Below are 27,949 nucleotides of genomic sequence, written 5' to 3'. Positions count from 1 at the left end.
TTTCCAGTGCTGCAGACATGCACAGATGTGATTTCTGTGGGAGTGATCTGGCCCATGGCCGGTAAACCTTGCCAACCCCTGGTTTAGGGTTAGGATTTTGTTAGGGGTAGAGTTCCCTTCTTGCCAGGGATCCCTGGGAACATGGGGCTCAAAGGATGGCCCTGAGATTAAGAGTCTTCTGCTATACGGATGATCTAAATGATTCTGTGCTTTAGCTTTTCTGACTTTGTGTCTACACGTGCTGGCTATTTGTTTGAATTCCTCTTTGGTGGTTTCCCCCCTTTTCCATTTTTTGTACACATCCTTTTTTAATCTTAATTCAGTTAAAAGTTCTTTAGATAGCCACCCTGGCTTCTTTAGGCACCTTCCATGTTTCTGTCTCACAGGCAATACCAATGAGACGGAAACATGGAAGGTGCCTAAAGAAGCCAGGGTGGCTATCTAAAGAACTTTTAACTGAATTAAGATTAAAAAAGGATGTGTACAAAAAATGGAAAAGGGGGGAAACCACCAAAGAGGAATTCAAACAAATAGCCAGCACGTGTAGACACAAAGTCAGAAAAGCTAAAGCACAGAATGAACTCAGGCTTGCTAGAGAGGTTAAAAGCAACAAAAAAGGCTTTTATGGGTATGTTCGTAGCAAAAGGAAGAACAAAGAAACAATGGGGTCACTCAGAGGAGAAGATGGTGAAATGCAAACAGGGGACACAGAAAGGGCTGAACTCCTCAATGCCTTCTTTGCCTCAGTCTTCTCCGATAAAGAAAACAATGCCCGACCTGAAGAATTTGGAGCAAATGATTCAGCAGAGGAAACACAGCCCAGAATAACTAAGGAGATAGTACAAGAATATTTGGCTAGTTTAGATGTATTCAAGTCTCCAGGGCCAGATGAACTGCATCCAAGAGTATTAAAAGAACTGGCAGATGTGATCTCAGAACCACTGGCAGTCATCTTTGAGAATTCCTGGAGAACAGGCGAAGTCCCGGCAGACTGGAGGAGGGCAAATGTTGTCCCTATTTTCAAAAAGGGGAAAAGAGAGGACCCAAATAATTACCGCCCAGTCAGTCTGACATCAATAGCAGGGAAGATTCTGGAGCAGATCATTAAGCAAACAGTCTGTGAGCACCTAGAAAGGAATGCTGTGATCACCAATAGTCAGCATGGATTTCTGAAAAATAAGTCATGTCAGACTAACCTGATCTCGTTTTTTGACAGAATTACAAGCCTGGTAGATGAAGGGAACGCAGTGGATGTAGCCTACCTTGATTTCAGCAAGGCATTTGACAAGGTGCCCCATGATATTCTTGTAAAGAAGCTGGTAAAATGCGGTCTTGACTATGCTACCACTCAGTGGATTTGTAACTGGCTGACTGACCGAACCCAAAGGGTGCTCATCAATGGTTCCTCTTCATCCTGGAGAAGAGTGACTAGTGGGGTGCCACAGGGTTCTGTCTTGGGCCCGGTCTTATTCAACATCTTTATCAACGACTTGGATGATGGACTCAAGGGCATCCTGATCAAATTTGCAGATGACACCAAACTGGGAGGGGTGGCTAACACCCCAGAGGACAGGATCACACTTCAAAACGACCTTGACAGATTAGAGAACTGGGCAAAAATAAACAAGATGAATTTTAACAGGGAGAAATGTAAAGTATTGCACTTGGGCAAAAAAAATGAGAGGCACAAATACAAGATGGGTGACACCTGGCTTGAGAGCAGTACATGTGAAAAGGATCTAGGAGTCTTGGTTGACCACAAACTTGACATGAGCCAACAGTGTGACGCGGCAGCTAAAAAAGCCAATGCAATTCTGGGCTGCATCAATAGGAGTATAGCATCTAGATCAAGGGAAGTAATAGTGCCACTGTATTCTGCTCTGGTCAGACCACACCTGGAGTACTGTGTCCAGTTCTGGGCACCACAATTCAAGAAGGACACTGACAAACTGGAACGTGTCCAGAGGAGGGCAACCAAAATGGTCAAAGGCCTGGAAACGATGCCTTATGAGGAACGGCTAAGGGAGCTGGGCATGTTTAGCCTGGAGAAGAGGAGGTTATATAAAATATATAAAAGGATGTCACATAGAGGAGGGAGAAAGGTTGTTTTCTGCTGCTCCGGAGAAGCGGACACGGAGCAATGGATCCAAACTACAAGAAAGAAGATTCCACCTAAACATTAGGAAGAACTTCCTGACAGTAAGAGCTGTTCGACAGTGGAATTTTCTGCCAAGGAGTGTGGTGGAGTCTCCTACTTTGGAGGTCTTTAAGCAGAGGCTTGACAACCATATGTCAGGAGTGCTCTGATGGTGTTTCCTGCTTGGCAGGGGGTTGGACTCGATGGCCCTTGTGGTCTCTTCCAACTCTATGATTCTATGATTCTATGATCCCAATGAGCTATATGGCTTGATCTAAATAACAAACACCATTTTTTATTATTTAATAATTTACAGTGGTGTAAAATAAAGGGCAAAATAAATAAATAAATAAATACTCCCTCAACTGCCAAAACAAATGGTCTTGTAGCACTGTAAAAACTAACAGATTTTGGGGAAACTTTTTAAAAAGAGTCAGGGAGCCTTGGTGGGTGCTAAGAAGGGTGTCTGTGGGTGCCATGGAGTCCACGTGCCACCCTGGGAACCTCAGTCTGGACCCTAATGATGAAGCGATTCACCAGTCCCTACCATGTGTAACATTAACCCCACAAGAAAGGTTGGTCTTTGTTCTCGGCTGGGAGCAGAGCGATTGAGAGAGTGAGGAGGTGCAGGCACAGTAGGTGAGAGATGCTCCCAGGTTGTCCTTGTTGCAGTTCAAAGGCCTGGGACGTGCCTCCTTCGCATCCAGCTCCCCAAGGCCACCTGCATGACACCCACCTCCCAAAGAAGAGAATTACAGAATCTTGTGTGCCTTCCATTTCGGGAGAAACTTCTCAAAGGAATATTTGCTCCCTTACAGGTAACAGGTGACCTCTCCTTCTGTTTTAGCTGATCCTGGAAAAACAAAACACCATGGGTAAAATTTTCTGTGCTGGATTGTTGATATTCTCCTGTGTTTTGGCAGGTGAGTTTGTCAGAGTGTTAAATAAATTTATCCCAACACAAATGAGGGATGTTTTCCTATTTGTTCCTATTTCCTATTTGTTCTTTGACTGTGCATTTAATTGTGCAAAGATGTGATTTCTACAGGCCAATGAGACATGGCCTGGAGAAAGTGGATAGAGGAAAGTTTTTCTCCCGCTCATAACGGTAGAACACACGGAGCTGGACGCTGGAAGATTCAGGACACATCAAAGAAAGGAAGTACTTCTTTACAAAGTGCACATTATGGAACGCCCTCCCACAAGAGGCTTTGGGGGCCACCAACTTGCAACTTGCGCTCAGAATTTTCCCCAGGGTAAGCCCCATCTCAGCCAGCATACTCTGCACCCTCCTCAAATGCTTTGGCCTGGTTGGGAGGTTTCCTGGAATGGTGATTCTGCCTCTTGCCCTGTGTAATGATTCCATGCTTCCTCTCCCTTCCGGTGGTGCCAATATTCCCCAAGCCTCGAATGCCCCCTTGATCGGTCATCGCAACCCCATTCATCTCCACTGTCGCCACAGTCCTCGGTGCGGGCAGGGGCCACGCAGCAGCTTGGCAGGCACGGCTCGCCTGGGGCGCAACTCCGGGGACCTGGAAATGTTGGTATGGTTAATGGGTTGCCTCCAAGCAATCTATCTGGTTGGCCAGGTTTTGGGGAGGCGGAAAAGAAAGCTTTACTTTGGAGGTCACAGTTCCTGAACTACACGTTGTCCAGTGCCACACTCGCCACCGAGGAGAAGGTCACCTACGCTCTTGACATGCTCCAGATAAGGAGCCAGCCGGGGAGGGCGAGGAACCTAAGACCCACCTGGAAAGCATTGCAGACTCTTCCGGTGTAGGCCAGCAGGGGGCGCCAGGCGCCTGAGGATGAGGCAGCGGTTCGCCACAGGGGACAATGTGGCCCCCGTGGCTCAGCTCCACTGGGAAGCTCCCGTTGAGTCCTGCAGGGGAAGGGCGGAGGGGTGAGGAACCAGGCGCCATCTAGCCTGGCCCCTGCAGGTGGGTACCATAGATATATAAACAGAGGAGATGGGACCCGGGGGTCATCTAGCCTGACCCCTGCGAGAATTGCAGAACGACATCTAGCCTCAACCGTTCTCATTTTTATCGGTCAGCTGCCAGGAATCCCAAAGGGGGACGGGAAGCAGGGCATCAGTAAATTTCCTGATAAGAATGGTATTTCATTATGCCGGCCCTACCAGGAGGGTCAGTGGTCTGGAAATCAATAAATAATAATTATATGATGTCAGGGTTACTTCCAGATCCGAGCTCACAGAGGATCACGCTAGCCAGCGATCGTTAAATAAAAGTCTTTATTGAGTTACAGTCTCCATTCTCGAGCTGCTGCGTGCAACCCTACGTCTTATGCTTAGATCGGCGAAGCTCCGTCTGAGTCTCCGCCCCTTGCGCACCAACTTAATATCCTAGCCCTGCTCCACCTTTTCCGCCTGACAGTTCTCCTCTGGGTCCCTCTGCCCCCCTGGGTCTCCTCCTTCCGGGATTCTTCTGACGCTGACCCCCCTGACTCTCCTGTCTCCTTGCGCCGGGCTTTAGGACCTGGCTCCCTTTCCGGGCTGCCTACTGCGCCACCTTCCTGTGCATTTGAACTTGGCGCGCGCGCCCAACCTTCCACTTTCCGTCTAACCGTCACTTCGCTCCCCGATGAAGGTGTGGCCACTCCTGACTCGTGCCCTCCCTCCTGTTGCGAGCTGCCAGCGCTTGATCCCTGGCGCTCTTCCTCTTTCCTACTCTCTGGCGGTGACGCTGGTCCCGATTTCCAACTGCTCTCCTCTGAGTCCCCTCTGGCTCTATCTTCCTGGGGTGTCCCCCTAGTCTCCCCCCTTGCCCTGGCCACTGGTGCTCCTTTTTGTGAATCTTCTGATTCACTGGAAAGACTCGGAGATCTCGGGTCGTCGTCATCACTCATCCTTTCTTCTGCCTCCTCCCCCTCGCTCTCTGTTTCCTCCCTTGCCCTTGCCCTCGCCTCTGCTCCTGAACCCCTGACATATGATATCACCACGATATGTCCTGCAGCTTAGAAATGTAATATGTGATATCACTATGGAATTATGACAACTGTGCCTGGTGGCATTTCCTCCACACAGGGAAAAAGGCCAAGTACATGGCTCTGCGCCTGTTGGATTTCTGACTGCCAGTGCTCCAAGCTTACCTTTCTCAGCCATACTGTACCAGGTGCGGAGTTCACAGGCTGTGGCTGCGTCACTCATGATCAGGGAGCGGAGTCAGGCGGCTTGGTTCGCTGCTCCGAGGTGCTCATGTACCAGCCTGGTTGGGGGGCGCCAGGTCAAAGGGGTGCTCTAACTGCTAAGCAATGCTTCCCCGCCTTTCAAATGAAGCAAGATTACCCTGGTCGGTGCCCAGCGTGTGGTTGAAGGGGGAGTCAGGGCCGCTCACCCAGCCTCCGCCCCACCCTGGGTGCCACCAGTACCCAGACATGCTGACGTCCTCCCAGCTGCAGGCGGTGCCTTCAGAGTCACAGGCCAAGGCAACACTCGGCTGTGCCAGCCCATTCCAGTAGCCTAGAAGGAGAAGGAATCAGGCGCCCTGAGCAAGCTACAGTTCCCAGATTTCAGGGCACCAAGTGTTGTTCCTCCCATGAACTACAGTTCCCAGTTCCCTAGGGAGAGAAATGGGCTTGGGAAATAGATCTGTCAAGGGATTCACAACCCTCAACACCCAGAGCAAGCAATAGTTCCCAGGGTGCTTTGGGGGAAATCGTGGGAGCTAGCAGGGCAGCAGTTGAAGAAGGAGCAAAAAGGGTTTTCTTGTGTGTGTGTGTTTCTTTGTGGCTGATTAGCTGTTCTCCCTGTGCAAAGGTCAGAGGGGGTAGGGTTTCTGTTGAGGCAGGTGATTAGCTGTGGGAGGAGCTTATCAGAGCTAGCAGGGCAGCGGCGCGCGCAGTTAGATCCATCTTTTAGATTTAGGGGAGCTAGTCTCAAACGTTTGTTGGGGGAGACCTAGGGTTTTTTTTGGGGGGGGTTATTTGTCCTGTCTTCACGCTTTTTAAGATGGAGGACCACTGTAGCCACCCCCAACGACACGTTCTCAAGATGGAGGGGGAGGGAACAGCTGCAGTCGCCTGCGGTTCCTGCGCAATGTTTGCCATCTTGCCAAAGGTTGCAGGCAGCTTTACCTGCAGCAATTGCATGTTGATTGCCCTCTTAAAAGACAAAGTCTAGCAACTGGAGGAACGTGTAGCTATGCTCCAAAGAATTAGAGAGCTGGAGCTCTTCTTGGAAGCAACAGAGCACACCGTCTCCACCAAGGAGGAGACAGGGGACTCCCCTGAGAAGGAGGCTAGCTCACCAACACAGGAGCCAGATATATGGAGAAACGTGACTCAAAGAAGTAGGAGGCCCAGGGTTCGCTCTGATTGTTTAGAAATACACAATCGCTTTGAGGTCCTCTCCCCTAGCATGGAAGATGAAGAGCAGACTCCATTTGAGGATCTCTCCCTCATTACAGTCGATCAGGTATATGAAGACGAGCAGCAAAGTCAGTCCTCAGGGAATGTGCAGGCGACCTTGGAACGGACATCTCACGGAAGAACCCCGACCAAACCTAAGAGGAGGCGTGTAGTGGTGATAGGGGATTCCCTACTGAGGGGAACAGAAGCAGTGATCTGTGGGCCTGACAAGATGTCTCGGGAAGTGTGCTGTCTCCCCGGGGCTAAGATCCAAGATGTAACTGAACGACTGCAAGGAATTATAAAACCCACTGACAAATACCCCTTCCTCTTGGTTCATGTGGGAACCAATGACACTGCAAGCAATAGCCTCCACAAGATCAAAAGAGACTACGAGGCTCTCGGCAGGAAATTGAAGCAACTAAATGCACAAATTGTCATCTCATCTGTCCTCCCAGTTGAACGACGTGGCCCAGGGAGAGAGGGAAAAATAGTGGAAGTGAACAGCTGGCTTTGCAAATGGTGTAAACAGGAACGGTTTGGATTCTTAGATCACAGACTGCAGTTTCTTGAAGATGGACTTCTGGCAAGTGATGGGCTGCACCTCACAATGGTTGGGATAAATGTTTTTGCCAAAAATCTCAGAAACCTCATCAGGAGGGCTTTAAACTGACTAATGTGGGGGAGGGAGACAGTGCTCCTGAAGGTAGGAGTCTATCAATTGATGAAGATGATCATCCAAATGTCATAGACTAAATGGAGCAAACAGCACGCAGACCTAGTGGTGGGAGGAAAAAATCCTTAAATAAGAGACACGGGGGAATGATTAATGGACTTCAATGTCTGTACACTAATGCGCAAAGCATGAGAAATAAACAAGATGAGCTTGAGCTCTTGGTACAGCAAACTAAATATGACATAATAGGCATCACTGAAACCTGGTGGGATAAGTCCCACGATTGGAATGTAATAATGGAGGGATACAATCTATTTCAGAAAAACAGACCAGACAAGAAAGGAGGAGGAGTGGCGTTATATGTCAGGGATGTGTATACCTGTGAAGAGATCCAAGATTTAGAACCTCAAAGCCAAAGTGAGAGCATTGGGGTCAAAATTAAGGGAGAGAAGAATAACAGTGACCTCATTGTGGGAGTTTACTATAGATCCCCAAGCCAAATGGAGGACATAGATGATGCCTTCCTGGAACAGATGGCCAAGCATGCAAAAGGAAGGGAGATAGTAGTAATGGGGGACTTCAATTACCCGGATATTTGTTGGATGTCAAACTCAGCCAAGAGCATAAGGTCTAACAGATTCCTCACTGGCCTTGCAGACCACTTCATTGTCCAGAAAGTGGGAGAAGCAACAAGAGGAACAGCCATTTTACATCTGGTCCTAACCAATGTTGATGACCTGGTTAGTGGGGTAGAAGTGGAAGGATCATTAGGCGCGAGTGATCATGCTCTTCTGAAGTTTACTATACAGCAGAAAGGAGCAGCCAAGCATACTAGGACTCAATTTCTTGACTTTAAGAAAGCCGACTTCATAAAACTTAGGGAAGTGCTGGGTGAGATCCCATGGACAGTAATACTAAAAGGAAAGGAAGTTCATGATGGCTGGGAGTTTGTTAAGAGGGAGATAGTAAAAGCACAACGTCAGGCAATACCAATGAGACGGAAACATGGAAGGTGCCTAAAGAAGCCAGGGTGGCTATCTAAAGAACTTTTAACTGAGTTAAGATTAAAAAAGGATGTATACAAAAAATGGAAAAGGGGGGAAACCACCAAAGAGAAATTCAAACAAATAGCCAGCACGTGTAGACACAAAGTCGGAAAAGCTAAAGCACAGAATGAACTCAGGCTTGCTAGAGAGGTTAAAAGCAACAAAAAAGGCTTTTATGGGTATGTTCGTAGCAAAAGGAAGAACAAAGAAACAGTGGGGTCACTCAGAGGAGAAGATGGTGAAATGCAAACAGGGGACACAGAAAGGGCTGAACTCCTCAATGCCTTCTTTGCCTCAGTCTTCTCCAATAAAGAAAACAATGCCTGACCTGAAGAATTTGAAGCAAATGATTCAGCAAAGGAAACACAGCCCAGAATAACTAAGGAGATAGTACAAGAATACTTGGCTAGTTTAGATGTATTCAAGTCTCCAGGGCCAGATGAACTGCATCCAAGAGTATTAAAAGAACTGGCAGATGTGATCTCAGAACCACTGGCAGTCATCTTTGAGAATTCCTGGAGAACAGGCGAAGTCCCGGCAGACTGGAGGAGGGCAAATGTTGTTCCTATTTTCAAAAAGGGGAAAAGAGAGGACCCAAATAATTACCGCCCAGTCAGTCTGACATCAATAGCAGGGAAGATTCTGGAGCAGATCATTAAGCAAACAGTCTGTGAGCACCTAGAAAGGAATGCTGTGATCACCAATAGTCAGCATGGATTTCTGAAAAATAAGTCATGTCAGACTAACCTGATCTCGTTTTTTGACAGAATTACAAGCCTGGTAGATGAAGGGAACGCAGTGGATGTAGCCTACCTTGATTTCAGCAAGGCATTTGACAAGGTGCCCCATGATATTCTTGTAAAGAAGCTGGTAAAATGCGGTCTTGACTATGCTACCACTCAGTGGATTTGTAACTGGCTGACTGACCGAACCCAAAGGGTGCTCATCAATGGTTCCTCTTCATCCTGGAGAAGAGTGACTAGTGGGGTGCCACAGGGTTCTGTCTTGGGCCCGGTCTTATTCAACATCTTTATCAACGACTTGGATGATGGAGTCAAGGGCATCCTGATCAAATTTGCAGATGACACCAAACTGGGAGGGGTGGCTAACACCCCAGAGGACAGGATCACACTTCAAAACGACCTTGACAGATTAGAGAACTGGGCAAAAGCAAACAAGATGAATTTTAACAGGGAATCATAGAATCATAGAATCATACAATCCTAGAGTTGGAAGAGACCACAAGGACCATCGAGTCCAACCCCCTGCCAAGCAGGAAACACCATCAGAGCACTCCTGACATATGGTTGTCAAGCCTCTGCTTAAAGACCTCCAAAGTAGGAGACTCCACCACACTCCTTGGCAGCAAATTCCACTGTCGAACAGCTCTTACTGTCAGGAAGTTCTTCCTAATGTTTAGGTGGAATCTTCTTTCTTGTAGTTTGGATCCATTGCTCCGTGTCCGCTTCTCTGGAGCAGCAGAAAACAACCTTTCTCCCTCCTCTATGTGACATCCTTTTATATATTTGAACATGGCTATCATATCACCCCTTAACCTCCTCTTCTGCAGGCTAAACATGCCCAGCTCCCTTAGCCGTTCCTCATAAGGCATCGTTTCCAGGCCTTTGACCATTTTGGTTGCCCTCCTCTGGACACGTTCCAGTTTGTCAGTGTCCCTCTTGAATTGTGGTGCCCAGAACTGGACACAGTACTCCAGGTGTGGTCTGACCAGAGCAGAATACAGTGGCACTATTACTTCCCTTGATCTAGATGCTATACTCCTATTGATGCAGCCCAGAATTGCATTGGCTTTTTTAGCTGCCGCGTCACACTGTTGGCTCATGTCAAGTTTGTGGTCAACCAAGACTCCTAGATCCTTTTCACATGTACTGCTCTCAAGCCAGGTGTCACCCATCTTGTATTTGTGCCTCTCATTTTTTTTGCCCAAGTGCAATACTTTACATTTCTCCCTGTTAAAATTCATCTTGTTTGTTTTTGCCCAATTCTCTAATCTGTCAAGGTCGTTTTGAAGTGTGATCCTGTCCTCTGGGGTGTTAGCCACCCCTCCCAGTTTGGTGTCATCTGCAAATTTGATCAGGATGCCCTTGAGTCCATCATCCAAGTCGTTGATAAAGATGTTGAATAAGACCGGGCCCAAGACAGAACCCTGTGGCACCCCACTAGTCACTCTTCTCCAGGATGAAGAGGAACCATTGATGAGCACCCTTTGGGTTCGGTCAGTCAGCCAGTTACAAATCCACTGAGTGGTAGCATAGTCAAGACCGCATTTTACCAGCTTCTTTACAAGAATATCATGGGGCACCTTGTCAAATGCCTTGCTGAAATCAAGGTAGGCTACATCCACTGCGTTCCCTTCATCTACCAGGCTTGTAATTCTGTCAAAAAACGAGATCAGGTTAGTCTGACATGGAGAAATGTAAAGTATTGCACTTGGGCAAAAAAAAATATGAGAGGCACAAATACAAGATGGGTGACACCTGGCTTGAGAGCAGTACATGTGAAAAGGATCTAGGAGTCTTGGTTGACCACAAACTTGACATGAGCCAACAGTGTGACGGGCACCACAGTTCAAGAAGGACACTGACAAACTGGAATGTGTCCAGAGGAGGGCAACCAAAATGGTCAAAGGCCTGGAAACGATGCCTTATGAGGAACGGCTAAGGGAGCTGGGCATGTTTAGCCTGGAGAAGAGGAGGTTAAGGGGTGATATGATAGCCATGTTCAAATATATAAAAGGATGTCACATAGAGGAGGGAGAAAGGTTGTTTTCTGCTGCTCCAGAGAAGCGGACACGGAGCAATGGATCCAAACTACAAGAAAGAAGATTCCACCTAAACATTAGGAAGAACTTCCTGACAGTAAGAGCTGTTCGACAGTGGAATTTGCTGCCAAGGAGTGTGGTGGAGTCTCCTACTTTGGAGGTCTTTAAGCAGAGGCTTGACAACCATATGTCAGGAGTGCTCTGATGGTGTTTCCTGCTTGGCAGGGGGTTGGACTCGATGGTCCTTGTGGTCTCTTCCAACTCTAGGATTGTATGATTCTATAACAAATTGTTTCAAAGCAATGCACAATTCAGACAGCCTACCTCCAGGTTAAACAAGCATTTTGTTCTGCCTTTTTCAGATAGGGATCATTGGTTCTTTCAACCACCGATAAAAACTTTGCCACTGCTAATGTTCTAGCATTTGTCTTCCAATAGGAACCTGACATAGTGAGCCTCTGATTTTCCTCTGTACAAGGGTACAGTAGTGTCAGGGAACTGACATCAGAGGGAAAGGAGGTGATAGGGCTCCCAGAGACTGGGAGAGACTCAACAGCCAAAGCAGGGACCAGCAGGGGGAGCGCGGGGTCTCTGGAGGAGGATCTCAGGGATACTGAGAGAGATGCAGCAGCGCAGGCAGGAAGCAGGGGGGAGAAAGGGGTGAGAGACACGTCCAGTGAAAATAGTGGGGAGGTGTCAGAAGCAATTGCAGGGAGACCCATGCTTCGTCGGAAGCTGTCACGTCGTGAGTCCAGGAGACGTGTTTCCGTTAAGGAACTTCTTTGTTGGAGGCGTTTCCGCAAACAGCCACTGTCGGACTCTAACAGTGACTAGAGCAGACATGTCTGAGGAGCTCTGTCACACACAGAGGTTTGTGGGGCCGCACAAACTCTGAAGGGGCACCATTTTAAGCACAAGCAGCTAATCATCCCCTAATAGCAGTCCGACAGTCTCTGTACGCTGCCTGTGCAGGAGAAAGCATCATGAGCGACCCAGCCGGAGCCGGAGGAGCAGGGGGAGGAGCTGATCCAAGCTTGGAAGAAAGATGCCGAGCATTGGAGGTCCAACTGGCGCTGCAGACGGCGAGGCTCGAGGAGAGGAGGGCTCAAGATGCAGACAAGAAGGGGAGAACCACTCAGTTCCCCAGAAAGGTACCAGGATTGGTGCAGAAGTTTGGGGGGGACCCCAAGGATTACCATGCCTTTAGGACTGAAATGCAATATGCCCTGAATGTCCAGTTTGATGAGTTCCCTGATGAGGAATCTCGAGTTGCTTTTGTAATTGGGCATCTTGAGAAGGGCGCGCGAGACTGGGTTCGACCCCTGATGGCAACGCACAACGATATCCTAAAGGACACTATGAAATTTTTTCGTGCAATGGATATCATGTTTTCCAGCGACATTGAGGAAGGGGTGGTGCGCAGACAGTTAATGGCTTGCAAGCAGGGAAGCAGATCTGTCCGTGAGTACTGGACTGAATTTACCATGCTGATTCACAGATTGGGGTGGGATTTATCGGCAGCACCCATTCAGATGCTATTTGAAGAAGGTCTTTCTTCAGCTGTGAAAGACGAGCTGGCCAGGAGCCCCAGGGCGGTGTCTATGGATCAGCTGACCAAATCTGCGCTGACCATTGGAGCGCGCCAGGAGGCAAGAGCCTTGGAGAGGCGGGAAGGGAGAGGGGAACGTTGGAAGGAGTTACGCATTCCAGACATTCCTGAGCCAGCTTTCCCGCCGGCAGAGCCGATGGAAATCGGAACAGCCCGCGCGCGCGCAGTTTCAAAGCCCAGTGAGGGGGCGAAGAAGGAGGGAAAGGGAGCCCGGAAATGCTATCTCTGCCAACAGCCAGGCCACTTTGCCAGAGTCTGCCCCCAGAGGAAGGAATGGCAAGGAATGGTGGGGGCTGTTGAGGGGGAAGAGCAGGGAGAAACGGAGCAGGTAAAAGCCAACGCCTGGTTGCCATCAGGGCACTGCAGCCAGGCCAAAGAGCAGTGAAAGTGCCCCTTCCCCAAGTGCCAGTGCCAGAAGCTCCTCGACCGGCTCTAGTGATTGAAGTGTCGCTAGAGCTGCAAAATGGACACCCCCTAAAAATAAAGGCACTGTTGGACTCAGGCAGCTCCTGCAATTTTATGAGCAAGGAGTTTGCTGCTGAACACCAGATACAGACTATCCCTTTAAGCAACCCCCTGCAGGTGACCACGATCGATGGCAGGGAACTGTTGGGAGGAGGAGTCAGCTTGCAGACCATCCCAATGATAATGAGGGTGGCAAGGCACACAGAACTGATAGCGTTTAATGTGGCCACCTTGGGAGGTGCTCCCATTATTTTGGGAATGAGCTGGCTAGCCCTACATGATCCGCTGGTGGGCTGGCATCAAAGAGTGGTTTCCTTCGGTTCCGCACATTGCTTAGAACACTGCAGGGGGGAAAAGGGGTCAGCAGGGGCCCAAGCCACCCTGGCAGGGACTGAAGTAGTGGAGAAGGGGAAGGTGCCACCACAGTATGCTGATCTCAGCGACGTGTTCAGCGAGAAGGAAGCTGACCAACTACCTCCGCATAGACCCTTTGATTGCCAGATCAATTTACTCCCTGGAGCACAGCTTCCTGTAGGCAAGTTGTATGCCATGTCAGACAGGGAAATGCAGGAGTTGCGAGCGTTCATTGACAAGAACCTGAAGAGGGGCTTCATCAGAGAGTCCAAGGCAGCGGGGGGTAGCCCAGTGTTTTTTGTGGACAAAAAAAAACACGGACAAGCCGAGGCTGGTATGTGACTTTCGGGCCCTAAATGCAGTGACAGAGCCGGCGGCTTTTCCTATGCCCAGGATTGATGATATTTTGACCAGGGTGCGGAAGGGAAAGATTTTTACAAAGCTGGACCTAAGGGGGGCGTACAACCTGATACGTATAAGGAAAGGGGATGAATGGAAGACCACCATGTTCACCCCTTTGGGGGCATTTGAATACTTAGTTATGCCTTTTGGATTACAAACAGGCTCCGCGTGTTTTCAAGCTTTCATGAACCACGTACTGGGGCCTTTGCTCTACAAGAATTGCGTGGCCTTCTTAGATGACGTGTTGGTGTATTCGGAGAATGAGGAGCAACATGTGAGAGACGTCAGAGAAGTGTTGAGCAGGCTGCAAGCCAACCGACTGTGGGTGAAACTGGAGAAGTGTCAGTTTCATACCAAGGAGGTGGAATTCCTGGGGTACCGCTTGTCAGACAAAGGGTTGGCCATGGACCCCGGCAAGGTTCAAGCGGTGCTGGAATGGAAAACACCCAAGACCAAGAAGGATGTGCAGAGGTTCCTAGGGTTTGGAAACTTTTATCGTAAGTTCATCCGCAACTTCGCCCACCTGACGGCGCCCATCACGGACTGTCTCAGCAGCAAAAAGAAGTTTGTTTGGACGGGGGAGGCGGAGCGAGCGTTTGAGGAACTGAAAAGGGCCTTCGCCTCTGACGAACAACTTCTACATGTGGATTTACAAAAAAAGCTGAGGGTCGAAACAGACGCGTCGGACAGAGCCATAGGGGCGGTGCTTCTTCTGCAGCCGGGGAAGGAGGGGTCTGAGTGGCGACCGTGTGCCTTCTTTTCGCGGAAGCTGAACAAGTCTGAGAGGAACTACACGGTGTACGACCGGGAACTTCTTGCAATTTATGAGGCCTTCCGGAGATGGAGGCACCTACTAATTGGTGCACAACAGAAGGTGCAAGTGTGCACGGACCATAAGAATCTAGAGTATTGGAGAACTGCGCGAGTGCTCAACCAACGGCAGTTGAGATGGGCCCAGGAGTTCTCCAAATTTAACTTTGAGATTTGTTACGTACCAGGCCCGGAGAACGTTAGGGCGGACGCTCTCTCACGCAAACCTGAATATTTGGAGGGAGAGGGTGTACCCGAAGAGACCCATGTCATTCCCGAGGACCGCTGGGTGTGTGGGGCGGCATTGGTGGGGCAAAGGGAACTGGTAGAGGGAACGGGGCAGGATGTATACGCCCAGGACAAACTCAGGAGTCTTAGGAGGGAGGGAGACAAACCCGGGGGTTTTGAGGAGAGAAATGGGGCGTTGTACTACAAGGGAGCGTTATACATACCTGAAGGGGAATTGAGGGAAAAGGTACTCAAGCAACTGCACGATAACCCCACAGCAGGGCATTTTGGGCAACACAAAACCATGTGGCTGGTTACCAGGGAATTCTGGTGGCCCAAGGTCAGGGAAGATGTGCGTGAATATGTGAGAGGGTGTGACCGATGCCAACGAGCCAAGGGGGAGAGGCGGGCACCGGCAGGTTTATTAGAACCACTACCCACGCCGGAAAGACCGTGGGAGGCAGTGGCAATAGATTTTATGACTGATCTGCCCAGGTCCAAAGGGAAAACAGCCATTATGGTGGTGGTAGATCTGTTAACCAAGATGGCCCACTTTATAGCCTGCTCACATGCGGTCACAGCAGAAGAAACCGCCAAATTGTTTGTGGAAAATGTGTTTAGGTTGCATGGCGCCCCCTTGAGGGTGGTTTCGGACCGAGGGAAACAATTTACTTCCAGGTTCTGGAGGAAGCTCATGAGCTTACTGCATGTAGAGGTTAATTTCTCTACTGCCCGTCATCCAGAAACCAACGGGCAGGCGGAAAGAGCTAATGGTGTCCTCCAGCAATATTTGAGGTGTTATGTTAATGACAGAGAGAATGATTGGGTGGAGAAGCTGGCGTTGGCAGAATTTGCTTACAACAATGCAGAGAACGTGTCCACGGGGATGAGCCCTTTTTTGGCCAATCACGGGTGTCATCCCCGAGCCTTCCCAGGGGGGGAGGGGGAGAACTGGAGCGTTCCAGCAGCAGAACAGTTCGTTGAAGAAATGGAAGCGATCCATCGCCAACTCCAACTTAATTTAAACCGGGCGAAGGAGGAATATAAGAGGCAGGCAGACAAAACCAGAAGGGAAGGGGAAAGCATTAGGGTGGGAGACCAGGTGTGGCTGTCCACCCAAGGGTTACCATTTAAAGGAGGTTGTAAGAAGTTAAGACCCAAAAGACTGGGCCCATTTGAAGTCACGCAACAGGTCAACCCAGTGGCTTTCAGACTCCGGTTACCGAACCACATGAAGTTGCACCCAGTGTTCCACAGATCGTTGCTGTCACCGTATATAGGGGACAGAGAGGGGAGGGTCAATAGGGGACCAGCGATGGAGGAAAAAGAACACAGCTACCATGCAGCGGAGATCCTAGATTCCAGGTGGAAAGGAGAGCAAGTAGAGTATTTGGTAATGTGGGAAGGGGAACCGGAGTCGGAAAACACCTGGGTCAGGGCAGAGGATGTAGATGACGAGGTTCTAATTGAAACTTTTCATCAGAGATTCCCTCGAAAACCCCAGCCAGTGGCGAGGTTCCGGAGGGAATACTTCGCCACCACAGACGAAGAAGAGGAGTTGGAGGGGTTCTCTGATTCCGAGGTGGAGGAGGATTCAGCGAGTCGGAACAAAGACCGATGGAGGGAGATGTTCGAGACGTCGGAAGATGAAGAGGATTCGTTTCGGGGTTTCAGCTCCTCACCGCCCAGAGGAGAGGGAGGGGGCGGGGGGGAAGGGGGCCCTGGAGGGGAGGTGGATGTCAGGGAACTGACATCAGAGGGAAAGGAGGTGATAGGGCTCCCAGAGACTGGGAGAGACTCAACAGCCAAAGCAGGGACCAGCAGGGGGAGCGCGGGGTCTCTGGAGGAGGATCTCAGGGATACTGAGAGAGATGCAGCAGCGCAGGCAGGAAGCAGGGGGGAGAAAGGGGTGAGAGACACGTCCAGTGAAAATAGTGGGGAGGTGTCAGAAGCAATTGCAGGGAGACCCATGCTTCGTCGGAAGCTGTCACGTCGTGAGTCCAGGAGACGTGTTTCCGTTAAGGAACTTCTTTGTTGGAGGCGTTTCCGCAAACAGCCACTGTCGGACTCTAACAGTGACTAGAGCAGACATGTCTGAGGAGCTCTGTCACACACAGAGGTTTGTGGGGCCGCACAAACTCTGAAGGGGCACCATTTTAAGCACAAGCAGCTAATCATCCCCTAATAAGTAGTATCATTTCAGCCTTGGCTTGCTCATATTTTGCACAGTACAGCAAAATATGTTTTATAGAATCGATGTCTTGAGCACACAAGCAAAGTCTGTCCTGGTAGGGAACTCCTCTCAACCTGCCATCCAACACTGCATAAGGAAAGACGTTTAGTCTGGCTTTGGTGAATAACCTTCGATAATTTGGTACTGTCAGGTTTTTAATGTAAGGTGTTAACTTAAAGACATGCCCATATTGTACACCTACTGCCAGCGGACTGTGTGTGATCGAGATCACAAGTCACTGTGTGTATCCCATAATCTTTGCTTTAACGTCTTTAGGGTGCCTTCATAACCAAGGTGTCAGGGGTTCAGGGACAGAGGCACAGGGGAGAGAGGAAATGGAGAGAGAGGGGAAGGATCTGAGGGCAGCGTAGGGGAGTATGACAGTGACCCGAGAGATTCCATGAGCTTCTCCAGCGAATCAGAAGATTCCCAGAAGGAGGCGCCAATGGTCAGGGCAAGGGGGTTCCCAGGGGGGACACACCAGAAACAAGGGGCCAGCGGGGACTCCCAAAGCAGCAGCTGGAGATCAGGACCAGCTTCCCCACCAGAGTGTAGTGGGGGGGAAGAGTCCCATGTGTCAGGGCCAGCGTCTCCTCCAGCAGGGAGAGGAGAGGAGTCAGGGCTGACCACGCCTCTATCGGAGAGTGGGGGAACGGAGGGGAGGTCAGGTCCAGCTAGCCTCCCCGAAGGAGGAAGCAGTGACAGGAGCAGTGTAACGGTCAGGAGGAAGGTTGCCGGCTGGGCGCGCGCGCCAAGTTCGAATGTACAGGCGCGTGGGACAGCAGAAAACCCGGATTGGGAACCAGGTCCTAAAGCCCGCCGGAGGCAGGGGGAAGACTCAGGAGACTCAGCGTCAGAAGAGTCTAGGAAGGGGGAGACCCCAGCTGACAGGCGGAGCCAGAGGAGGAAAAAGCAAAGGAAGAGGTGGAGCAAGGCTAGAGTCTTAAACTGGTGTCTGGGGGGAGGAGATTCAGACGGAGCTTCGGCGGTCTAGAGTTTCAGACGTAGAGCTGCACGCCGCGGCTGTGAAAGCGAAACTGAACTTCAATAAAGACTTTTGTATATAACAATGAACTGGCGTTGGTCCTTTGTGAGCTGGGACCTCGGGCAGCTCTGACACAAGGTAATAAAGTTTTAACCAATAATGGATCTTCAGGGTCCATATCCAAGCGCTGACAGGGATTTTCCCAACCTTCAAGCGGACAGCTATGTTAGACACGCAAGAAGGGATCCCTAACAGGCAGCAATAAAACTTAGTTTGGAAGGATTCTAAGGGACCAAGATTTAGGAAGCTGCAAATCTGTGACCCGTATGTCAGCTGTGTTAATACTTTTGTAACAAAGACTTGAGAGGCTGCCGGACTATACTGGCCCCCTTTTCCATAGAAATACCTTATAATAGCTTTGGTAGATCTTTGAGCATTTGCAATAGCATTTTTAACCTGTTAATGCCACAAGCCCTTTTCCTGAAAGGTTATGCCCAGGTATTTAAAAGACGATACCTGTTCTATGGGTCGATTATCAATTCTCCATTTGTGTCTCATTCTTTTTTTAGAGAACACCATGACTTTGGATCTAGTGTAGTTGATTGTTAATTGTTCTGCATTACAATAGACTGTGAGAGATCTTAAAAGTTTTCTTAGTCCCACACAGGAGAAGGAAATTAGAACTGCGTCATCCGCGTACAAGAGAACCGGGAGGGGCGTACCAGCCAATTTAGGGGGGTGGGCATTTTATTTCTCCATGTTTCCTACTAAGGAATTAATATAGAAGTTGAATAAAATGGGAACAAGGACGCAGCCTTGTTTAACACCATGGTAGGTTTGGATTTCCTTGGATAAATGGCCCTGTCGGTCACACCTAACCCGGACCCAAGTGTTTTCGTATAAACTGCAGATGAGACACAGTAGACATCTGTCTGTGTTTGAGGCACTTGGTTTTTCCCAAAGCCTATCTTGTGATATTAAATCAAAGGCAGATTTGAAGTCTATGAAAGCTGCATAAAGGGATCCTCCTTTTCTTGAGGTATATTTTTTCTCAAGATGTTGGAGTACTTACTAAGCCTTAATATAAAGTTGATTGGTTTGTCCTGAAACCAGCTTGTGCTTCTGAAAGGACATATTCTCGCTCCATCCAATCCTCAAGTTTTATTACATGTGGAGCATAGAGTTTACTAATAATGCTTAGGAGACTACCGTAAATTTCGCTCTATAACACGCAGATTTTTTGTCCTAAAAAGTAAGGTGAAATGTCTGTGCGTGTTATTGAGCGAATGTGTGGTCCCTGGAGCTGACTCACGGAGTGCAGCGGCAAAATAGGCAAAATTAAGATCGGGCGGGCAGGTGGAGGGAAGAGGGAAGGCAGAAGCTTTCCTGCATTCTGTCTCAGGGTCTTACTGCCCGCCCGCTTCTGTTGCTGCGTTTGCTCAAACTCAACAAAGAGCAGGGAATCCCCTGCCCTCCTGGCAAGCAGAGGGTTAAGGAAAGGATCGCGTCCTTTCTTCTAATCTTCCCTAGTCACACTGCGTGCAGGCTCCAGCCCACCACTTCCTCCTCTCCGTGCTCTAGGGACTCGCAGGCAGCCGAAAAGCATGCAGGTGGGAGAGAGAGAGAGAGAGAGGGCTGGCTTGGGTGGTGGTGGGGGGAACGACTTTTGCTTTACAATGGTAGGTTTCTCATTTCTTTTCCAAAAGCAGAGAGCCTTGCCCCCAGGCCCCCTCCAAATTACAGCTTCTCCAAGCAATGTACTGCTGGAGGGAGAGAAACCCTGCTTCCCTGCTCGTAAGTAACAGCAGGCTAGATTGCAGAGTGAGACATGGAAATCTCTGGATTTATATGCTGTATATCAACTATCTTGGCAGATGAAAAAAAGTGTGTTACATGCTGTCAGGGTTACTTCCAGATCCTAGCTCACAGAGGATCACGCTAGCCAGCGGTTGTTGATTAAAAGTCTTTATTGAGTTACAGTCTCCATTCTTGAGCTGCTGCGTGCAACCCTACGCCTTATGCTTAGGTCGGCGAAGCTCCTTCTGAGTCTCCGCCCCTTGCGCACCAACTTAATATCCTAGCCCTGCTCCACCTTTTCCGCCTGACAGTTCTCCTCTGGGTCCCTCTGCCCCCCTGGGTCTCTCCCTTCCGGGATTCTTCTGACACTGACCCCCCTGACTCCCCTGTCTCCTTGCGCCGGGCTTTAGGACCTGGCTCTCTTTCCGGGCTGCCTACTGCGCCACCTTCCTGTGCATTTGAACTTGGCGCGCGCGCCCAACCTTCCACTTTCCGTCTAACCGTCACTTCGCTCCCCGATGAAGGTGTGGCCACTCCTGACTCGTGCCCTCCCTCCTGTTGTGAGCTGCCAGCGCTAGTTCCCAGGCGCTCTTCCTCTTCCCTACTCTCTGGCGGTGACGTAGGTCCCGATCTCCAACTGCTCCCCTCTGAGTCCCCTCTGGCTCTTTCTTCCTGGGGTGTCCCCCTAGTCTCCCCCCTTGCCCTTGCCACTGGTGCTCCTCTTTGTGAATCTTCTGATTCACTGGACAGACTCGGAGATCTCGGGTCGTCGTCGTCACTCATCCTTTCTTCTGCCTCCTCCCCCTCGCTCTCTGTTTCCTCCCTTGCCCTCGCCTCTGCTCCTGAACCCCTGACATCCATCCCCCCCTCAAAGCCCCCCTTCCCCCTCCCCTCCCTCCGGTGCGGGAACTGGGTGCTGCAGTGTCAAAGGGACGAATGTCGGGTACAGTTCGCTTCCCGTGGCCGACCTCCATCCGCAGACTCCCGGTTCTTCCTCCCTGCTCTCGTCAACGACGGTCACCTCTGCTTCCATCTCTGTGCCGCCGTGCTCGAGACCCTGGTTGTCCCCGAAAAAGTCCATGTCGGTCTCTCCCTCGCTTCCTTCTGTAGGCGTAGCTCGTCCTGGACCCTCCAGCCACTTCCTGCGCCACTGCTCCTCTGGTCGATCATCCCACCAATACGAGGGTTCTGAGGCAGATCCCGAGGGTGACCCCTCCGGGGAACGGGCGTCTCGTGTCGGTTCCTCATCCGAGTCGAACCCCCGGAACGTGCTGGCTGAAAGCGTGGGCGTGAAAAGCCAGTCGTCGAAAAAGTCCGCCGGCATTGGCCTATGGGGAAAGAGGGCATGAAACTCTTCCTTGAGCAGAGGTTCATCTAGAGCGTAGCCCGGCACCCAGCTGTTGGCATTGGCCGGGGTGCCCTCCTTAGCGAGAAGGTATTCTACCCCCTCTTCCCCCCATCTGGAGTCCAAAATCTCCGTGACTTCGTTGAGGCGCACCTCCTGTGCCACTCCCCGTTGCCTGGTTCCCTCTCGGAGCGGACTCGGCGCCGTGCCGGGTTCCTGAAACCTGTGCGGTGCCTTGTAGGGAGTGAGCACCGATCTGTGGAACACCGGATGCATTCTGGAACCCTCCGGAAGCGCCAGCCTGAAAGCCACCGGGTTGACCTGCTCTTCGACTTGGTAGGGCCCCAGTTGCTTATGCCCTAGTTTCTTCTTGGCCAACGACCTGGCCGGCACTGCGTGGGCTGCTAACCAGACCCAGTCTCCCACCTGGATCTCTTCGCCAACCCTTCTGTGTTTGTCTGCCTGCACCTTGTATGCGTGTTTGGCCAGCTCCAGGTGCCGCCGCAGCTGATCGTGAACCTCTTGCAACTCCGACGCGAACGCATCTGCTGTCTGCGGCTCCCCCTCCACCAGTCTTTCCAGTCCCGGGAAGGTTCTGGGGTGCCTCCCGTTGTTGGCGAAGAACGGCGTGACCCCCGTGGACACGTGCTTCGTGTTGTTGTAGGCGAACTCGGCGAGCGGCAGGTAATCCACCCACGTCGCAGGCTGTTGATTCGCATAGCATCTCAGGTACTGCTGCATGATGGCATTGACCCGCTCCGCTTGCCCGTTGGTCTGCGGGTGTCTCGCCGACGCCAGGTTGATCTTGACGTTTAGGAAGCCCATCAGCTTCTGCCAGAAGTTCGAGATGAACTGCCGCCCGCGGTCGGACAGAATAGACCGTGGCAGACCGTGAACCTTGAACACGTGGTCTATGAACAGTTTGGCGGTTTGTTCCGCCGTGGCCACCTTCGCACACGGGATGAAATGCGCCATCTTGGAGAACAAGTCCACCACCACCAGCACGGCCGTCTTGCCCCTCGAGCTGGGCAGATCCGTGACGAAGTCCAGGGCGACTCTCTCCCATGGCTCGACCGGAGTTTGCAGCGGTTCCAACAGTCCGGCCGGCGGTCTGTGCACTGGTTTGGCCCTCTGGCAGGTGTCGCACCTCGCCACGTAGTCCGCGACCTCCCCTCTCATTCCGGGCCACCAGAAATCCCTGGCGACTAATTCCACCGTCTTCTCCTTGCCAAAGTGCCCGGCAGTGGGCGCGTCGTGCAGCTGATGCAGTACCTTGGCGCGAAGTTCGTCTCCCGGCACGTAGATGGCCCCTTTGCGGATGAGCAATCCATCTCTCAGCTGGAACCCGTTGGTCGCTGCCGTGCCCCTTCGCATCTCTGCCATCTTTGCTTGCGCGAAGGAGTCATTCTGCAACGCTTGTCGCACTGCCTCCAGGTCCACTGTCGCCGCAGCGCACGCCCACACTGTTGGCGCGAAGATGTGCATGGCGGCCGCTGGCGTGGCGTCCTCCAGATACTGTGGCTTACGGGATAGCGCGTCCGCCATGATGTTGGTGTCCCCCGGGGCATACTCTATTCGGAAGTCGAAATTCGCAAAGAACTCAGCCCAACGTATCTGCCTCTGGTTCAGGAACTGTGCCGTGCGCCAGTGCTCCAGATTCTTGTGGTCCGTGCAGACCTGCACCGTGTGCTTGGCTCCAATCAGGAAGTGCCTCCATGCTTTGAACGCTGCATGAATAGCCAGCAACTCCCTGTCCCAGATGGTGTAATTCTGTTCGGACTTGCTGAGCTTCCTGGAGTAAAACGCTCCGGGCCTCCAAACCCCCTGCGGGTCCTTCTGCAGCAGGACTGCTCCGACGGCCCTGTCCGAGGCGTCTGTTTCAACTCTCATCGGCCTGCTAGGATCGACATGAAGCAGCTGTTCCTCCGAGGCGAAAAGACGCTTGAGTGCCTGAAAGGACTGCTCCGCCTGCGCTGTCCAGATGAACTTCTTTTTCTTGGAACTGAGCGTGTCTGTAATGGCTGCAGTCTGCATAGCGAAGCCTTTGATGAACTTGCGATAGAAGTTCGCGAAGCCGACAAATCGTTGGACCTCCTTCCGGTTGCGTGGGCTTTTCCAATCCAACACCGCTCGAACCTTGGCGCTGTCCATGGCGAGCCCCTTGTCAGACAACCTGTATCCCAGGAAATCCACCTCCGTCACGTCGAATTGGCACTTCTCCAGCTTGGCGTAAAGCCTATGTTGCTGGAGCCTGCTCAGCACTTCCCTGACGTGTCTGTCATGCTCCTGCTGCGATTCCGAAAAGATCAGGATGTCATCCAAGAAACAGACGCACGTCTTGTAGAGGAGCCCCGCCAACACGTGATGCATGAAAGCTTGAAAAACGTGGGAGCCATTTTGCAATCCAAAAGGCATAACTCTATATTCGTAGGTGCCCAGGGGTGTGAACATGGCTGTCTTCCACTCATCTCCTTCCCGCATGCGAATCAGGTTGTACGCCCCTCGCAGGTCCAACTTGGTGAACACGCTGCCCTTGCGTACTTTCGCGAGGAGGTCGTCGATTCGGGGCATGGGGAAGTCCGACGGCTTGGTGACACTGTTCAAAATGCGGTAGTCCACCACGAGCCTTTTCTGGGGCGTGTCTCGCTTCTTCACAAAGAATACAGGACTGCCCCCCGCTGCCTGGGACTCTCGGATGAAACCGCGTTTCAAATTATGATCAATGAACTCCTTGAGTTCCTGCAGTTCGTCTTCAGACATGGAATACAGCTTCCCTTTGGGCAGCGCCGCCCCCGGCAGCAGGTCAATCTTGCAGTCATATGGTCTGTGGGGGGGTAGCTTGTCTGCCTCCTTCTCGCAGAAAACCTCCAAAAATTCTGCGTACTTGTGGGGAATCGCTTGCAGCGTGCCGAGCAGCAGCTGTGACTCCTCTTGCTCCCCTTCTTGCTGGGGCATGATGCAGTGTTCAGCACAAAAGGAAGAACCGAAGGTCAGCTGCCTCTGGTACCAAGCCAGCGTCGGGCTGTGCCTGTCCAGCCAACTCATGCCCAATACGATAGGCGTGTCTGAGAGTTGAGTGACGTTGAAGCTGATAATCTCCTTGTGATTTCCAAGCCGCAGCACCATAGGTGGCGTCTGCTTCACCACTTGCCCCCCTAACAGCTCCCTGCCATCCACCGTGACAACCTGCAGTGGCAGCGCGGCAGGCAGCAACTGTATAGCGTGCCGGTCGACAAAGTCCTGCCCTATGAAGTCTGCATTGCTTCCCGAGTCGACGGTGATTGGCACGTCCATGGTGAGTCCATTGGGTAGCTGGAGCGATGCGGTGAGCCTCACTACTGGCTTGGGCGGGAGGGGGTCCATGGGCGGTAAAATCTCTGGGGACTGCTTCACTGACACGTCTGGCTGGGCCCCAGTGCCTCCTCTTCCAGCCAGACATCGTCGTTTCCCTGCTGTGGTTCTCCTTGCTGCGTTGCTGCAGTCACCATTGCTGAGGCTGCAGTGTGCTTGTGGAGCCTCCGGGGACACTCTTTCGCCAAATGGCCTGGATCCTCGCAGATGTAACACTTCCTGTTCCCTCTAGGAGGCTTCGCTTTCACTGCTGCCGGTGCTAGGGCTCTGGCTGCTGACTGAGCCCTTGCACTTCCAACCTCCATAGGTTCCGCCCCTCCCCCTGTTGGGGGCGTGGATTGCGCACGCGCTGCTTCTCTGGGAAGGAAGGAGGAGCCCCTGGCTGGTTCGCGCCCGCTGCGCCCTTCGTCCCTGCTCCACGGACGTTCTTCCAGCCGCACTCCCACCGCCAGCGCCCTCTGAACGATCTCCTGCGTGGTCCGGGGTCTCTCCCCCCTCGCAATCTCATCTTTCACCGAGCTGTTCAAGCCCTCCCAAAAAAGGTCTCTGACGGGAGCCGAATCTCTGTCCCATTCCAGGGCACTGACCAAAGCGAAAAAGCGGGCATGATATTGCCGTACGCTGGCCCTCCCTTGTCTTAGTCCGTGCACCTCCCTTCGGGCAAGATCCACGTCAATGCTTGATAAAAAACAGCCATCCATCGCTTTAATAAAGGCGTCCGCATTTTGGAGCGCAGGATCCTTATCCCTCCACAAATTGCGCAGCCATGCTTTAGCGTCTCCATGCAAATGGGACATGATGAACCCCACTTTCTCTTGTTCATCTCTAAAGTCTTTGTGCAGTAGTTGTAGTGCACACATTACGTCTGCTCTAAAATTGGGGTACTGTTGCAAATTCCCATCGAAGTGCGAGACCAGACTGCCTGTGCGTCTCCCCAACCCAATCCCCTCTGATTTGGGTGTCTGTTGCCCCTGCTTCGTAAGCACGTCCAACCTGACCTGGAGATCCCTGTAGGCGGCCGCTGCGTCCTCCTCTCTCTTCCTGGACGCCACCGCCTCGGCAGTCAGTTGTGAAACCGCGTCTCTGAGTTCCGTTATTTGCTGTTCGGCCGTCATATTGTCTACCGTTCGTGAGCTTTCTTGTAGGCACCCGCTTTCCCTCCTCTCCGCGAGGTCGTGGATGTCCACAATTTGAAGAGAAGGAGCTTACTGTCAGGGTTACTTCCAGATCCTAGCTCACAGAGGATCACGCTAGCCAGCGGTTGTTGATTAAAAGTCTTTATTGAGTTACAGTCTCCATTCTTGAGCTGCTGCGTGCAACCCTACGCCTTATGCTTAGGTCGGCGAAGCTCCTTCTGAGTCTCCGCCCCTTGCGCACCAACTTAATATCCTAGCCCTGCTCCACCTTTTCCGCCTGACAGTTCTCCTCTGGGTCCCTCTGCCCCCCTGGGTCTCTCCCTTCTGGGATTCTTCTGACGCTGACCCCCCTGACTCCCCTGTCTCCTTGCGCCGGGCTTTAGGACCTGGCTCTCTTTCCGGGCTGCCTACTGCGCCACCTTCCTGTGCATTTGAACTTGGCGCGCGCGCCCAACCTTCCACTTTCCGTCTAACCGTCACTTCGCTCCCCGATGAAGGTGTGGCCACTCCTGACTCGTGCCCTCCCTCCTGTTGTGAGCTGCCAGCGCTAGTTCCCAGGCGCTCTTCCTCTTCCCTACTCTCTGGCGGTGACGTAGGTCCCGATCTCCAACTGCTCCCCTCTGAGTCCCCTCTGGCTCTTTCTTCCTGGGGTGTCCCCCTAGTCTCCCCCCTTGCCCTTGCCACTGGTACTCCTCTTTGTGAATCTTCTGATTCACTGGACAGACTCGGAGATCTCGGGTCGTCGTCGTCACTCATCCTTTCTTCTGCCTCCTCCCCCTTGCTCTCTGTTTCCTCCCTTGCCCTCGCCTCTGCTCCTGAACCCCTGACACATGCCCTATTGCCCAGAAGTGTGCAAGCACAGAGCAAAGGTTGCAGTGGCCAAAAAAAATACCGTAAATAAAAAAGAAATCATACTTCGTATATCCTGTCTGGCTTGGAGGGGGGGACTTTTGCTTTCCTTCCCTCCCCATTTAAAACGTGGTGACAAAGCACGGATCCACATGGATCCTCAGGATTTTTGCATTGGGTCACCCCAAATTCACCATCAGATCACATTACATGTCCATGGCTACAGTCTGTACCAAAAAAATCACGCACCCACTGTTGCCTGGGGCTGCAATGGTGCAAAAACGTGGTTACAAAGCATGGATCCACAGGATCTTTGCACTGGGTCACCCCAAATTCACCATTAGATAACATAGCATGTCCATGGCTACAGCCTGCACCAAAAAAATCATGCACCCACTGTTGCCTAGGGTCGCAGTGGTGCAAAAACGTGGTTACAAAGCATGGATCCACATGGATCCTCAGGATTTTTGCATTGGGCTACTCCAAACTCACTGTCAGATCACATGTCTGTGGCCACAGCATGAACCACAAAAATCATACATCCACTGTTTCATTTAGAATATTTTTTTCTTGTTTTCCTCCTCTAAAAACTACGTGCGTGTTATGGTCGGGTGCGTGTTATAGAGCGAAAAATACGGTAATTGGTCTGTAATTAGCAGGGTCAGCCCTGCTCCCTTTCTTGTATACTGGGATGATGATTGCTAGTCCCCAGTCCTCTGGGATGGTAGCTGATTGATCTATGCTGGTAAACAGGGCAGCAAGCACTGGGGCCCACCATTCAGCATTGGCCTTGAGGAGCTCAGGGGAGATATTGTCTGCACCAGCAGCTTTGCCAGGTTTAAGAGATTGAATAAACCTGTGGACTTCTTCAGTTGACACCGGGGGCCACTCAGCCCTGGTATCACTTAGAGGTAGGGACTGAGCCTGTAGATGTTGATTAGTTGTGTATAGGGATTGGAAGTACAGTAGTACCTTGTGTTATGGACAGGATCTGTTCCGGAGGCCCGTCTGTAACGTGAAATGCCCGCAACTCGACGTGCTGTGTCTGCGCAGGCGTGCGACACAATTTGGCGTTTCTGCACATGCGCGAGTAGCGAAACCCAGAAGTAACCCGTTCCAGTACTTCCGGGTTGCCGCGGGATGTAATGCGAAAAGACGCAACATGAAGCGGACACAACATAAGGTATGAACGTATGACTCCCAAACTCCAACAGGGATAGAGTATTCTACTTTGGAGGGGGAGTCTTGCCATCACTTTTCAACTATTTTCCAAAAGGTGGCTGAGTCTCTCCTTCGAGAGGCCTCTATTGCTACTACATTGCCACTCTCCCCTTTGGGCCTGAGAGACTTGCAGCAGAGTACAAAGAATAAACAAC

At 51.4% G+C, this 27,949-nt stretch overlaps 1 long non-coding RNA gene across 1 annotated transcript; it reads right to left on the bottom strand.

Moving 5' to 3' along the window:
- Nucleotides 1-2,412: 2,412 nt before the first annotated feature.
- LOC309521483 lies at nucleotides 2,413-5,820 on the bottom strand. Its single transcript, XR_014214682.1, has 3 exons — nucleotides 5,249-5,820; nucleotides 3,887-4,019; nucleotides 2,413-3,669 (listed from the first exon to the last, which is right to left on the bottom strand). It is a non-coding gene; the product is annotated as an uncharacterized lncRNA (long non-coding RNA).
- Between the last annotated feature and the right edge of the window lie 22,129 nt (nucleotides 5,821-27,949).

Source organism: Podarcis vaucheri (assembly GCF_965113315.1).
Source record: "Podarcis vaucheri genome assembly, chromosome: 16".
Taxonomy (NCBI): Eukaryota; Metazoa; Chordata; class Lepidosauria; order Squamata; family Lacertidae; genus Podarcis; species Podarcis vaucheri.
Note: the sequence above shows the minus strand (reverse complement) of the source record. Positions and strands in the feature narration are given on the sequence as shown.